At 41.1% G+C, this 15,692-nt stretch overlaps 1 protein-coding gene and 1 long non-coding RNA gene across 2 annotated transcripts in view; one reads left to right on the top strand and one right to left on the bottom strand.

The window, feature by feature from the left end:
* The window catches only part of ARHGAP24 (Rho GTPase activating protein 24), a 150,457-nt gene extending 141,714 nt beyond the window's left edge, over positions 1-8,743 (bottom strand). The window contains exon 1 of the mRNA XM_071753585.1: positions 8,227-8,743. The gene's annotated coding sequence lies outside the window, so the exon portion shown is untranslated. The remainder of the gene's footprint in view (positions 1-8,226) is intronic.
* A 251-nt stretch (positions 8,744-8,994) lies between these two features.
* LOC139800234 (uncharacterized) lies at positions 8,995-10,425 on the top strand. The gene is made up of 2 exons (XR_011727667.1): positions 8,995-9,528; positions 10,165-10,425. It is a non-coding gene; the product is annotated as an uncharacterized lncRNA (long non-coding RNA).
* The last annotated feature ends 5,267 nt before the right edge of the window (positions 10,426-15,692 follow it).

Below are 15,692 nucleotides of genomic sequence, written 5' to 3'. Positions count from 1 at the left end.
GGGAGGAAATTCTATTGACCTCCCTCCTTACTTCCCCAAGAATTGAAAACTCAACCATCTCATGGTCACTTTGTGCAAGACAACCACCAACCTTTACATCTCCCACTAGTTCTTCTCTGTTCACAGACAGTAGATCTAGCATTGAGCTTTCCCTAGTTGGCTTAGTCACCAGCTGTGTTAGGAAGTTATCTTCCATACACTCCAAGAATCTCCAGGACTGCTTCCTGTCTGCAGTGTTATATTTCCAGCAGACATCTGGAAGGTGTCTGATGAAGTCTCCCACAAGAACAATAATATTCCTATGGTTAGGGACTAGACTATTCTCTGAGAATTGTCCACACATTACAAACAGGCAGGACAATAAAAAACCTCCTAATTCATTAAGTTCAGCTTCTGAAGCCCCATGGGAGCCAACAACACAGTTAGCTTCAGATGGTAAAAAGCACCAGCAAAATAGCTATTTTAATATTTTCCCTCACCCCCAAACTAGCAGTTCCAAGGCTACCCAGAATAATTTACTCTGTTAGAATTTTTGTTTCAGTGTGTTTTTTTATGCCAGCACAGTCATGGACAGACTACACCAATTTACACCTGCATTATCACACAAAATAGTTCTGCTCCCTCTTCGATGTTTACCTACCTGATATATTTATATGCAGACATTGACTGTTCTCTGAAACACAAGGACAGATTCTAGTAAGAAAGAAGACTGGAAGTGTGGCTGGTTAAGTCTAAGCAGCAGACATCAGGTTACATGGAAAAGTAAACAACCCAGAGCTCCTTTGCTAACAGACAGATATACATTGTTTTTCATATGTTGTCTTTACTGAAAAACACTTACAATGTACCTACTTACAGTTTCTTGCCATTTACTTAGTTGTGTCTCCCTGGAGTAAACCCCGAAAGTAAGCCTGCTGGCATCAAAACATAGGTCTCTATTTATACAAATGAATGTTTTTCTGAGTATCATTTATTACAAATTTCTGAAGGATAAAGTTAATTGACCCTAATTTGAGCCTTGAGAGTGGGTTTCAGCAGCAGCATCAAGTGTTAAAAATGTTTTACATTCCAATTAATTTATTGAATTTTGAAGAATTTTTACTTGCCCTGTATTTCAAATGGCACCTTCAAGACTTCCCACTACCATATAATCAAATTATATTTACTTTTTTTTTTTTTTTTTTTTTTTTTTTTTTTTTTTTTTTAAAGTGAATAAACCTGTGGATGCTGAATGATATTTTGCAATACATATAAAGTAAATAAGTCCCCACTCCTGAAACCTGTTACTGACCTGGGGGGGAGGGAAGAGCTGTTACTATACTTTCATTCTGAAACTTCACTTTTAGCCCCACTAAAGAACTCTGACTGAACAGACTTTTGACCAGGACTTCTCCTATTGCCTCTGCCAAGTTTACATTACTGAGATCAAATTAATTTGGGTTCCAGCAATGCTATTAAGCATTACTGCAGTCAGATTTGACTGTCAAAGCCCATTTACAAAGTTCACATTTTAGGCCACTCCCATATAGCTCTACTGAATGCAAAATCTAAGCAGCAAAAATCTACTTGCAAAGATGAAGAATTCACAGTCATTTTAAAACAAGGTGCATCACCAAACTGAAAGACACTGCGAGTTTTCTCTTTCCCTCAGTTTGCCTGTGTTTTAGGAGAAATAAAGAATTAAAAAGAAATATCCATGGGAACAGCTGCACAAATATTGCAAGTGCCAGAGAAAAGATTTCTTTCTGGCATCCAGGACTTCTTGGTTTCTCTTTTGCAAGACAACTTAGCAATGGATAACCACAGTGACTATCCACGCATCTGATGTGCAATTTTGATCTCAAATGGTCAAAGTTCAGTACAAGCCCACAATCAAGACACAAACACACAGAAAGAAAGCAACCAGCAACCCAAACCCTTGCAAGCATCTAGAGGCTCCACCATATAAATGCTTACACAGCAAACAGGTTGCTTGCCCTGACTTGTGGACAATCAAAATATCATTGTAGGCAGTTTAGCATTATAAGCAGATGTTCACCACAGATTTTTCTTCAATTGTTATCTCACACTTAACAGTGCTAAGACCCCAAATTACTCCACGCACTTTCCAAAACAACACCTTGATAATTAGGCAAAAATATAACTAAATATAGAGATTTCCAAAAGTCTGTCTTTGTCTCCTAGATGACTGCACTCACATACTTGTCAAAACTGTAACCATGTGTTATGCTCCAACAGTAAGCCTTAAGAATGAACTTTATCATGTTTTGTGCTACATTTTGATAACTGCAATTCTTATTTTGCAGTCCAAGCCCAAGTAAGGTGAATATGATTAGCACTCTTAAGGTAATAATCAACTAGATTAAGCCAGTTCTGAACAAAAGTGGTCTGATGGCAATAAGATCTAGGAGCTATTGTAGAATGTATAGTTCCTCAAGGTTTAGGGATTTACTGGATCTTTAAATATATATATATATATATTGAAAGAATTATCAATTATTTTAGGCCATTGGTGCAATCACCACATCCAGCAGATCCACAGAGTAGGATTTGAAAAATGAGAAGCAAAGCTAATTGCCTGCAGCCCCTTCAATCATTCTTCTTTCTCAAGCACCTAAAGAGAAGCCTTAAACATACTTTAAGCTTCCCTTGACTGTGGTGCTCTCCCATTTGCTGAAGAGCCATTTAGCACACTGGGATTGTTGAAACACAGTAGCACTTTTTTTCTACATCTACAATGCCAATTGTCAAGCAGAGTACCTGAAGAAAGACTTCCTACTTGCAAAAGTTTCAGCAAGCTTCAGGGGTTCTGCTCTACTTAAACTCATGTGATCCACTCTTGTGATTCATTTTCTAAATATTCATGCTGTAAGTCTGTGCCCACACATTACTACAGCACTACTTGGAAACAAGGCTGTGATCTTTAAAAATCAAAAGCACAAAGCTTCATCACAACTTGTTTTGCAACACCAGCCCTTTATCCTTCCTTACGTCCACATATTTCCAACTGAAGAAAGTAAGCCTTGACATTTAGCAATGGTCTGCTGTTGTCATTCAGCTCCTTTCCATCAAGCCACAAACAAAATATCAGATTTTTTTTCCCCCTACGTAAGTACCATCCAAACCTTCTTTTGGTCAAAACTGAAAAAATGGATGGCTTCAATGGGACAGAAAGAGTCCACCCAGACCAGCATCCCAACTCCAATTGTGACTACAGTCAACAATATTTTTGGCTAGGTAACCCTTAAAACTGTTGGCTTTTTATTTCCTTTAATAACCAAAACATTTTCTGGCAAGCATTCATGAGTCTTAATTATGCCTTATTTACACCTGGTGCACAGTACTACCTCATTTCATTTGTTTTCAGCCTGACACCATCACTTCTGGATACTCCCTGGGATTCCTGTACTGAAAAATTAGAGGAAAAATTTGCTTCTGCTCACCCTTTCCTTGCCACTCATTAATGCAGTTTTCTTGGTCATCTCATCTCCAGGCTGAACAGTTCCATCATGTTTCTTGGTCAGAAGCTGTGCTGTGTCCTTGACCATTCTTGTTGCCCTTTTAAAGAACTTTTCCAGCTTAAGCTGCAAACTACAGCACTTGCAGGCAGCAAGGAGCTCCTCTGACATGACTTTGTCACATTTTTATTCTCACAACAGAAGATGTAGTAGTTGGGGAGGCTGAAGAAACAGCTAGAACGGAGCTTATTAAAAATCCAGGATAACGATGCTGGAGCTGAGGTCAGCTCATTTCAGTAAGGATTAACAGAAAGGTTACTTTCTCCGTCTGTTAAAGCAGCACTTTACCTCCATGCGAAACAGGGAGATAGCTCATAACATGGAAACAGCCAACATACTAGCCCAGGAAAAGCATATTTGGTTCTCCAAATTAGTTACATCTGCCTCCCAGATAAAGGCAAATTGCTGGGGGGTTGCATTCTGCTTTTTGTAACATTCCATGATTGTTCAATTTGGCAAGCCAAAAACACCAGTCCAGTTAAAATTTAAGCTGCTCTAAAAGCAAAGTCAAGTCATATGTGTAATGAAAGTATTCCATGACAAGAAACTACATAAACAGGCAACATTCAACACATGTGGCTTTTGTCTCTTCAAGCATGAAATAAAGCATGAAAGCCTCTCCAAACTAACCCATACAGCAGTAAAAAAATGGAAGATTGTTGAAGTTAAAAGCACTGAGCTCTTGTGCTCCTTGAAGGACTCTAACATGGTGGAGCATGGTATTTTCACTAGGAAACCCCAATGAAATAAGAGCTGAACCAGGCAGAAAAAATTAATTCAAACAGTTAACAGATCAGTCAAAAAGCATAACTGTAAACAAAGAAGCATCATACTGCAGGTGGTTTCTAATCTCAGAGGAACTATCATATTTTGCAGTTTAGCCAACAACGTGAGGAAAAAAAAATCATGACTGAAAAGCTGCGCAGGTGACAAGTACTAAGGAAGCTGTTAACTGCAGAGGAAAGGCAACTGACAGAGCCATCTGTGCACCAGCCTTTGGGTTCTTGCTCAGTAGGCACACAAGTAGTGACAAACTTACAGTATCTGTGAGTATCCTCCTGAAGGAAAACCTGAGATCCTTATTCAATACAACAGCCCCATCTCTAGTGTCATCACAAGTCTAGGTAAGTGTCTCTGGTGTAGGTAAGGACCTCACCTTAAGTATTACCTTGAGTGCCAGAATTCAAACATCTAGAAGCATTTTGGAAAACTGGAAACCACTTTAAAAAGTTAAAAGGAGAACAGAATGAGGGAGTTCTATTCTCCACTTTTACAAAGAATAGGTGAAGAACAAGATGGTAGCTCTAGAGGGAGCAGAAATTTGGGTAGAGAAGGCTATTAAGCATACAAAGAGGTAGTAAGAACCAGAGCTAACAAAACTGGTAGTTAAACACAGTAAAATAAAACAAGCACTAAAGCATATAATTCTATAATTTGAGACTGATAATAATTACACCAAGTGAATGCATTGCAGAGCACTGAGAGTCTATCAAGTGACTTGCTGTTAGCAAAACAGCATATTTGTTGAAAACAAATTACCTAGCTTATAATGGGAGCTAATCAAGGACCCCTATGGTTAATTTTGGATACATAATCAATTAAATACAAAATAAATTTACAGCTTCACTCCAGTTCTCTCCATCCACACTTTGATCACCCAAATGTAACTTGCAAAACTGTGAAGCAGAAGACTGAGGACACGTACAAGATGGTGTAGAATAGGAAGTGTGCAGCTTTGCACATCAAGCTCTGTCACTTGGAGACTGGGGGCTGCAGCTGCCTTGCATGCACATCCTGGTGGTACCTACTGAAAGTGAGGGCAACAAAACCATGAGGCTTGGGAGGCAGCAGCTGCTGACTGTTCTACTGAGACTGGGGCACCACAGGGAGCAGAGCAAGTTGCTTCCCTACCACCATCGATCTGCTGCTGGAAGTTCAGACACAATGCCATGGCAAGGCAGCCTGTCTTGGCTCCCACAGTTCCCTCACCCCAAAGGCTGTGTGCCCTCCCTGATCCTGGGATTTCAGCATCATTTGATTACATCTCTGCAGATGCAGTCTTCATCTGTCTCAAACATGGCTTGTTGATGTCTACTATGTTGCTGAAAGTAAAGTACATCCACCTTTGAGATGTCTGGTATTGTCATATTTTGAGTGCTGTAAAACTGAGCCACCTTCCTCTCCCAATTAAAAAAACCCACTACCTAATCATGGTTTTCTAAATAAACACAGGCAACAACTATAAAAGAAAATTCTCACTTTTAGCATAATAATAAAAACTAACATTGACCGAATCTTACCCAGAGCAAAGACCTTCTGCATTCTTACATGTAGGAAGAACGTCTAAGCTGGAAATTTAAGTCTTTTAAGTTTTCTGTTATTCCCAAGACTGGCATTGGAATAACAAGTATCATAAAAAGTTGTGTTTCCTTATTGTCCAACAGTATCAGGCACTTGTCTTACCTGGAGCCCTCAACTTACAAGTTCCAGACAGTAAACGAAGAAAACCTACACCAGATACTCTCCTTCAGTGTTGTTGTTGTTGTTTGTTTTAGAATGCCGAGAGAAGACAACCCTTTCTTTTTTTCCCTGTCTAAAAGCTAACATACAGTTCATTCACCCATGAGAGCATTTATAGTACAAATGACACATCAATATGATGAAGTGTCACATTCTGTTCCAGAACGTTATTTTTTTAAAGATGTCATGTCAGCTATGCCCTTTGTTCAAAACAGATAAATCCAGCAAAGCTCCAGGAATAAAGCATACTTCCAAAGGCATTCAGGTCACAATAAACACCTAACAGCCTGCAGAAAAGACAGCTGAAGGTAATAAGATGTAAATCACTTCAAACTACCCACTGTGAATCTCAATTCCCTTTTTTTCTCCCACCTGGTATGTTTCAAAAAATCGGATATTGAATCAAGAAGCAAGAGATGAAAAGGTCCTGAGAGATGCCTGTGTTATAGCTGCACATGGAGCTGGCAGGAGTTTCCTATTCTAGTTACTACTGGAGGCACAACCTTACCAAGAAGTTTATTACTTGTGGGCAATTTCCTTTAAGGGTTCTTCATTTCTAGCTTTCTAAACTCCATCTTCAGAAAACTGAACCTAGCTAGTAGGACACTTATAAAAGTGATCTTCATGCTCCAGCCTGCAAATACAAGAGAGGCTGAGAGGAATAACCCACAGCCTCCCTCTCACTTGCACCCAGAACCACACTGCCATACAATAAAAACAAGTCGTGCCTTCCCCACTGAGCCATGCTGTTAGGTGAATTTTCCACATGGCTTTACGTTTTTTAACTACTGTGAGGGTTTTGGTTTTAGTTATTTGTGGATCTTGATTTGGTTTATTTTGGTTTTTTTGGTGGGGGGGATGGGACAGGGTGTAAGCATACTATTTATTCCAAATGAAATCTATCTAATTTCATTAAAGAATGAAAGTCAAGAAAAGAACAAGACAAGAAAAAAGCAGCTGAAAGATAGGTCAATAATCAAAAAAGAGGCAGACAAATTAGACACCATGCACAAAGTTCTAAACACATTTGCTTTTAACAGAAGTCATTGCATCAGGTACTAAAAGGTGCCTTTTGCATTTCATGGGACTGAAAACAAGAACCTGGTTCTCATTCCTTCCTTCTGTCTACTTCTGCTTGTAACTTTGCATGTATGTGAGCATGAGGTGCCACTTAAATTATTTTTAGCTACATGATGCTTTGACCCTTGTATTGATAAATCTCCCTCCCTTCATTCTGACCCCACAGAGAATCCTTTTCTCCTGAACATACAATAATTCTTGTCACTTTCTCAGTGCAGAACTACTCTGCAACAGAAAAAACTTAACCTAATGGCATCTTAATAGCTGCTGAGCTAATGAGAGTTACCACTCTCTCCCAGCAACTTAATACAAACAGAATTCAGATTAATATTAATCAAATTTGGTGTTAAGAAGTCATGATGCCACACAGGAAAGTAACCTAGGTTCTTATTTGTACCTATACAGCTTAAGGATATGTATCTAAAAACCGATGCTGTTTATTTAGTGATTTGCCTCAAAAATGTTTCTAATATCATCAAACCTTACTACTCTCCACTCTGCTGAAAGAAAAGTCCCAAATTGACAACATACATGAATGTTACTGCTAAGGAAGATAAATATTACATGCAAGCCCAATGGAGGAAAGAAAGGGAAGAATGCTACACCTTTAAAAATAAATCCACTCAGTAGCTCTAAAAATCTGCTTAAGATTCCCAAACTCTTTTGTGATTACAATAGAAGTCCTTAATATAAAGTTTGTCTCAGTGAGGACCTTATCTCTGAAAGCCTGCTACAGATAAGCGTGTGGAAGGAGATTTTAGGACAGCCATCACAAATCCAAAGGTGAACGTGAATATGGACACTGCACAAAGCAAAAAGGGAGTTTACTTGTACTTAAGCCAACAAGTAGCCAGATGACACATAACCCTGCTTGTACCTCTGAAACCAACAGTAAGTAAACTGTTGGTATACCACTGTTTAACCACTGTTAAGAGGTAACAGCACACAACACCTCCTCAAGATGCCTCCACACACGCAAATTCTCCCCTCACCCCCGCCCCGGCAGACAAGGAACACACACAGCGCAGCTGCCACTGCAGCAGTTATTTGTCCTGCAAAGCCCACGCGGTTTTGTCACCAAGATAAAAATCGCATCAGTGCTACCTACCCTAGTTTTAGCTGCAGTGCTGACCCAGTCCAGCAAGAGCTCCAAAACTGTCTGGAACCAGTATTCCCACCTTCCTCTAGTAGGGTCAATATTCTCACCCATAAACACTGTAGCTTCTCAAGTCAAAATTAGGAAACAGTGACAGTTGGTTTCAGCTTGACTGCACTGAGAAGTTTCCCTCCGCCCTCTCTCGGCCTCCCAGACGATCTGTGCACACCCACACAAGGCTCCCACCACCATCGGGCCCCCAGCCTACGTCCTCGAGAAACACCAGCTGCCGCGCAAGGAGCAGCCCAAGAAGCTCGAGAGAGCAGCTCGGTGTGCATGGATGTGTAAATAGCCAGTACGAGAGGCTGGAACGGCCTCTGTCTCCCAGGGACAGCCCTCAGACGCAGCCCCCGGTTTCAGATTTCATTGGCAGCTCTGGAGCGCGCCAGCGGCGTTGCTGTTGCTCCGAGGAGGAATGCAGCTCCTTTCCGAGACATCTCTGTCAATCCCAGAGGCACCGCAGCTCCCGCCGCGTCTCCGCTGTTTGGCCGTGCTGGCGCTGCGCGCTCAAGAGCGCCGCGCAACATGAGCCATGCACGCCCTGGCTGAGCAGTCACCGCTCTACCCTGTACTTCTGCCAGAGGCCTTAGACAAGCCGCAGCAACTGAATTGTGCTGTCTCTTGCTGCACATGTCGGACAGGGCACCAACTAACCGAGAGACTCCCACTGACGATGCGCGGACTTTTGCCGCCCACTCCCCTTTTCTGTTTTTGCCTGCGATGCCTCTTTAGTCAACAAAACGCACTAAGTGGGCTTGACTCATCTGCTTTCAGCAGCCTGTATCTCCGCAATTTAGCACGATGATCAGTTTAAGGAGGACTAAGGATTTTACCTTGCATGGACCTGACAGAGGTCTCCGTAGAACCTGTACAGGAAGGGCTGTGTTCCTTCTTCAGAGGCGCAGGTCAGGCGCAGTCACAAAGCAACTATCAGAATGGGCTTGTGTTGGAAACTGCAGCTGTAACTGGGTTTGAAGAACTGCTGTTCCCTCTCTGAACCACACGGCTGTCGTCTGCTCCTGGGTACCTGAATGAGCGTGAGGCTGCAGTCTTCATGTCCCCATACTCATAGAGGGCAATGAATGATGCGTAACCTCCATCCTCCCTCCCACCATCTCAGTCCACCACACAAAATCCCACAGTACTACTGGCTTTAGACTGATCTCTTCTTTCAGATCCCCATCAGGAGGCAAAAAGAAGTTTCTAATATTATACAACAATGAGATCATAAGAAAAAATTACTACTACTGACAGGTGAAAACAGCTCAACGTTTTACTTTCTAGCGCAAGCAGAGTTCTACACGCTGTACACACTAACAACAAAACCCTGTCCATTTTCAGCTACATGTGCCAGGCATGCGGTGATCCTCTAATGAATGAAGCTGACAAATAATGCAGAAACTGGAAAAGTCTTTCTCATGACCCAGAATCTCAGCATCTAATGAATGCGCATCTTGGGCAGACCTAGACACTACCACTGATTTCCCTCCTATGACCCATTATTTCTTGCAGTTCTGCATTTGCTGGTTCCAGCTCCATCCAATGTAGCAGTATTAAAAAATCCTTAGTACTATAAGAATTAGTTACAGCCTCTTGAAAGCAATCTGTTTTCCAACAAATTACTCAGATTATGAAGTTTTTCATTAGTCAAGTCTGAAGAACATTTACAAACTGTAATGTATGACATGCTACAGTTTGCAGCAGTGATAATGGGACACCACTGCACACGAGCAGCTTTTGCTTTTAACAGAAAAAAAATTCAGCTGCCTGGCTATCCATACTGAACCAAATCTCTGAACTCTGTCTCTCAATAATGCTGCAAAAAGGGTTGAGACCTGCAAGTATCAGTGCATGAATAAAATACCTAAGAAATTTTCTTCACCTTCCCAGCTTGTCCTGCGATAACCAGAAAAGAGAACTAAGCAAGCCACTCAGCACAAGCACTGATCTCTGCATCTCTGCTTCTGTTGCCGGAAAAGAAGTCCACAGAGATAAAACAAAGAAGAGGCAGAGCAAAGCTATTCCTGTGCCAAATTCAGAGATGAGGCCAACAGAAGTCCTCAGCACCAGGAGCAGCATGCTGCACCCCACCAGAATGTAACTTGCCCAACAACCACACCAGTTTGAAGAAACCACTGAATCTGCACAACATTATGCCAGTGTTTGGGTTTTGTTTTGTTTTGTTTTTTCAAAGACAGGGTATACAGATACATGGCTGTTCAGGAAGGGAAAGTCAACTTGCACAAACTTTAGATGGTGAGGAGGAGGATGGAATTAAACATGTGCACAGCAGGATACTTGTGCTGGCAGGTTGGTTAGCTGCCAAAGGCAGGCTTACAGGGAGAACAGACAGAATGACATACTAGAAAAAAAAATTTTAATGGGCTAGAAAGCCTTCCAAGGAGCACACCTGCTCTGTTGAGGTGCCTGTACATACAGAAGCCTCACTTCGTGCATTACAGTAATCAACATTATATAAAACCAACTCATCTCCAAGTCTCTGTGCCTTTATTTGAACAACAGCCATATTAATTCACAAGGCCTCTTGTTTAAATTATAAGTAACTACTGTTCTGTTACTGTAAGAGAGAAGTAACCCCAGGGATTATTTCCAGCCACCAGAGAGAAAGGAGGGTGGCACAATGTACTTCCTCAGCCCAGAGACACACAGGAAGCAAGCTGCCAGGCAGACTGGAACTGCAGCACTGGATACTTGCAGACCCCCTTGCTGGCACATGGCAGAAAGCTCACAGCCTTGTGCCCACAGTATAGGTGCTTTCAAAAACTGAGTTGCAAAGCTGCTTGCATCCTTGAGGAACTCTATATTTGAAGTCTTGCTATCAATTCTTAGCAATGAGGACTCTCTTTGTAGTCAGACTGCCTTCCTTGTCAGTGGCTCTGTGCTACTGTTCTTTCTGCAGTGGTTATGCTACCAGATACCCTTCTAAAGTTGAGTTTCAGACTGTAAACCAATTCACATTTGCAGCTTTATGTGCTAATTTTTAAGGCACATTGAAATCCCTCAGCCTCAGTTGTCTTTCATACACATCATCAATATTGAGTCATTCATTAGTTACAGTAGGGAAAGGTCAGTAGGAACAGGATGGTAACTGGAAACAGTTTATCCAGCTCAATGTGATACACAATTAGGGCTAAGAAAAGCCTGGTTTGGTGCTCGTAGCTATCCAGCTAGTTTTCTATGCCAAAACTGCACCTAACTTCTTGGATAACAAACCTGAGTAGACAGCTTTGACACTTCAAAGACTTGACCTTTGGCTGGCAGGGAACTAAGTTTTAATGTCTCCTTATGCAAGAAAAACATTGTTTTCTTTCCCAAAACATCTAATGGGACAAACAAGCTGCATTACCAAGCAATCACATAAATGGGAGGATAAAATCTGCATTTGCACAGGGCAATTTGGGTGTGCTCAAGCATGAATACCCATGGCCAAGTGCCAAAGGTAATTCTACTACTCTGGGCACAAGTGTTCCTTTTTCTCTTTAGTTGGAGGTCTAGGGACACCTTAGTTGAGTACCCTTTCCTTACTTATATAGAAATGAATCTGTAGTTACTACCACCACTGAACAACTTTGGGTCCACCACTAAGCCTCTTGCACTTAAAGCATTTTATACCACTCGAAGAGACAAATTGACTTAGTTGATCAGCTCAGAGCCTCACCTTCTCACTACTCACTGCAGAAGGTTATTTGTTTTAAACCTATCGCTGAGGTTAACTGCATGGCTGTTAGGACCTGAACATGTATGCTGAAGAGTTCTTGCTGACTTGCTGACACCTTAACAGAAAAAAAAAAAATTCATTCAGTAAGTCAGTTATATTGCAGGTGGTTTTTATCTAGCAGAGGTGGGTTTGCACAGCTTGTGGACTTCATAAAGTATAGGAGACAATCTACCTCTAGGTGTATGTATATACACACAGAGTCTTTGGAACAGGGCTTCTCAGTAGGCATCACTGCATTCTGGTGAGTAAAGAGGGCAAATGTATAAGCAAGCAAGAAAACACAACACTTTTTACAATGTAACTAAACCCAGAAGGCATCTGCTACTTCTGCAGTTTCTGTTGGCTAATACCAACGGAGAAGTGAATGTACCGAATTCACTACAAATTTCAGGAAATATTTTCTCATCCTATCTTCACTGGTTATGTTGTGCAATAGAACAGGCTGGACATGCATTTCCCATTTTTGGTTACATGAAAGTAAGTTCAACTTATCCTAAACTCACAGGTGAAATCTATCTCACCTCCTCAGTGCCTGGAATGTTTTTTGAATATTTAGGATTTTTAGAAACTACTTTTAAACTTTTGTTGATTTTTTTGAGTACTGCCTCATCATTATTTTCTTCATTCATCCAATATTACTGCTGCCAATAAAGAAAGAACTGGAACTCCATACAGCAGGTTTCAGCAAAATTTAAGGCCCCAAGGTAGAAAACAAACCAAAGCTCACCAAATAAATATTCTTTTGTATCATGAGTCTCCAGAAAGAAACTGACAAGACACATTCAGAATTTATCAAAAAACCTTAGAAGTGCCTTAAGTCTTTACTGTTTCCATAGAGACAGTTTGTCCAAGACTTTTCACTAATGAGTAAAGCTACTTACACGGACTGCCCTAAAGCACAAACATTGGGAGTGCTCTGAGACAGGGTCAAACCCCAACACATTTGTAAGTGGATTGAAAAGTGTAAGATCTTCCCACATACAGTAAACTTCTACTCATAGTCACCAGGATAATTTGGATAATTTGTGCATATTCAAATCAATCAAAACTTAGCTGTCCAGCTGAGAATCACTTTAACTCAAAGAATCATGGGCACCCAGCCACTTTCACATCCACCGCCCTCAACTACAGCAAGATATTCCTGGTTTGTAGATTTTCTTCTTTACCTGCTTTACAAATTCTTCCAGCCCTGTGCTTGCAGCTGAACCTCATATGCAACTTTTAGCTACACTCTGCAACATAATTTCAAACTACATGTTACTTTCTCCAGCCTACATAACTGGAACTAAGGTAGGACTCTTAAGGTGTGCATATCATACATCACGCCATATGGGAAAACTATAATAGTCAACTTTAAAAACCAGGTTTTGCAGCAGTTCCCTCTTCCTTTCTGTGCTCAGAATAACTTAGTGTTTAGGCTAGATGTGTCCACAGGGCACTCATGCACCTTACTGTCAAGGCTCATCTCCAAGTAGAAGTATGAAAACACCACCAAGAACATCCTCCTAGGATGATATTACACTCCTATGCTTTCTTGCAACAAAAAGCTTATTACAGCAGGTGTACAGGTACAGTTATTGCAAGAGGCATAATATGTATCTTTTTAAAATTCCCCAATTTTATCACAGCAGTGACTTCTGCTGACATCTGCAGCAAATGATCACCCTCTGAGTCAGTTGCTGTTATGCTGCAACACTAAAAAGCAAGCATAAAGGAGTAGGAAGTCAGTGTCCCAAACAGTTTTCATTAGGAAATGTTCATAATTTTCAATTGAGAAAATGAACACAATCATTGTGTTGTACCCTGGTGGTGCATGAAAAAGAATCTAACAGAACCAATGTTTAACATCAACCTGGATTCCCCAGGGCCAGTCCTGACCTGCTGGATTGCAGCTCTGAAGAGCAACAAGCCTCATCATATCACTATGTAGTTTAAGATGCAAAGAGAAACAGAGGTAAGGTGAACATGACCAGCTCACAACAAAAAGCAAGAGAACAAAAACTAAACCCCATTGTTAACAAAACTGTCACGGTTTAACACTGGCCCGGCAATTAAACCGAGTAACAGATGCTCTCTATTAATCCCCCTCTCCTCCCTGATAAAGAAAGGAGAGAGAATAAGGGAGAGAGACTTATGGGTTGGAAACTAAACTACACAACTTTAATGAAACAGTAATGATAAATAGGAAAAATTACTAAATATATACAAATATACAGGAAAATTGATACCATGTTCCTTCCCCCCTTTTCCCCCAATAACTCTCACGTCACCACCAAGGCTGCAGGGCAGCCCTGGGAAAGTCCAGGCTGGACTCCTGGAGTCGGCAGCAGTTGTGAACTGGAGGCAGGAATAAACAGATTCAGGCTGGCATGGATCAGCACCACAGGCAGAGGAATGGATGGAATCCTCCCAGGATGCCGAAGGAAACAGGGAACAGGTGAAGAAAGGGAAGCAGGAAAGGCAGGAAGATGGAAGCTGGAAACTGGAAGCTGTCTTGACCCTTGTGATCCCTCAAATTTACACTGAGTATGACGTGTATGGGATGGAATACTCTGGTCAATTCTGGCACCTATCTTGTCCGTTCCTCCCCAAAGGAGGGCTGCAGGTGGGACCTCTTAATTTCTTCTGGAGGGCAAAATGTTCCTCAGAGCTGAGCAGTGTCCTTGGCTCTGCATACCAGTCTCTAGCAGTAACTATAAACATCGAGTGTTACCAGTCCTAGAAGCAGACACTGTCTGAGAAATTTGCTGTTAATTTCAGCAAGTGCAGCTACTTACAAGAGACCTAGCTAAAAGCAAATGTACAAGACAGAAAATTACCTTTATCCTGGCCCAAACCAGGACAACAACTTATCCATATAAAAACACTCCTGCACAAGGACAAATAAGAAATGTTGGTTTTGAAGATTTGGATAAGGCAGTATAAAACCTATGCATAGGATTTCTTAATCAACTTTCATTAGTAAGCAAAAGCAAGCAAGGCTAATGAAAACAAACCATTTCTTATTACTGAGGGACTATTTTAAAGAGTGCATCAGAGCAGATCGCTTAAGTGCCTTGAATTAATCTAATAAAGTTACTACACCAAGACTGCTACATACAATGCCTTAGAAACTGAGCATACCATTTCCCAGATTGTGCAAATTTCTTTTTACAGATGTTCTTCTAGGCGTAAGTATCCCTTCTAGTCTTACCACATTACATCATCTTGACAGCAGTTGTCACAGTTTAGGTGCTGTGAATATATAAAAGCTGCAAGGAATCTGTACCTACAGTCACCAACATAGTGTATGCCAGGAGAACCTCAGTCCTTTCTAAAGTTTACAAGCAAAAGATTCCACAAGGAATATTGAAGATAAGTAACTGGAAGTGCGTGTTTTAGTTAAAACAGTGCTAAAGAAATACTAAACACATGCAACAGAACAACTCAAAGAAATCCTTGGGATATTTGTGCCTCCAGGGGAACTCATCCCTTAGAGCACAGCATACAAACAGGTCACATGCTAGCAAACACAGTAAGCTCATCTTCAGTGCTGTTTTCTCACAAAATCTGCATGTCATAGTGGACAGGGACAAAGAAATACATGATTCAATAACAAACAAATGGTGAAATACCATTGGAGTGGTGATCTGGATTCTTGCCCGCAAGCCCAAGCTGTAATGATTTGTCACTCTCACGG

This window comes from Heliangelus exortis, chromosome 10 (assembly GCF_036169615.1).
Source record: "Heliangelus exortis chromosome 10, bHelExo1.hap1, whole genome shotgun sequence".
Taxonomy (NCBI): Eukaryota; Metazoa; Chordata; class Aves; order Apodiformes; family Trochilidae; genus Heliangelus; species Heliangelus exortis.
Note: the sequence above shows the minus strand (reverse complement) of the source record. Positions and strands in the feature narration are given on the sequence as shown.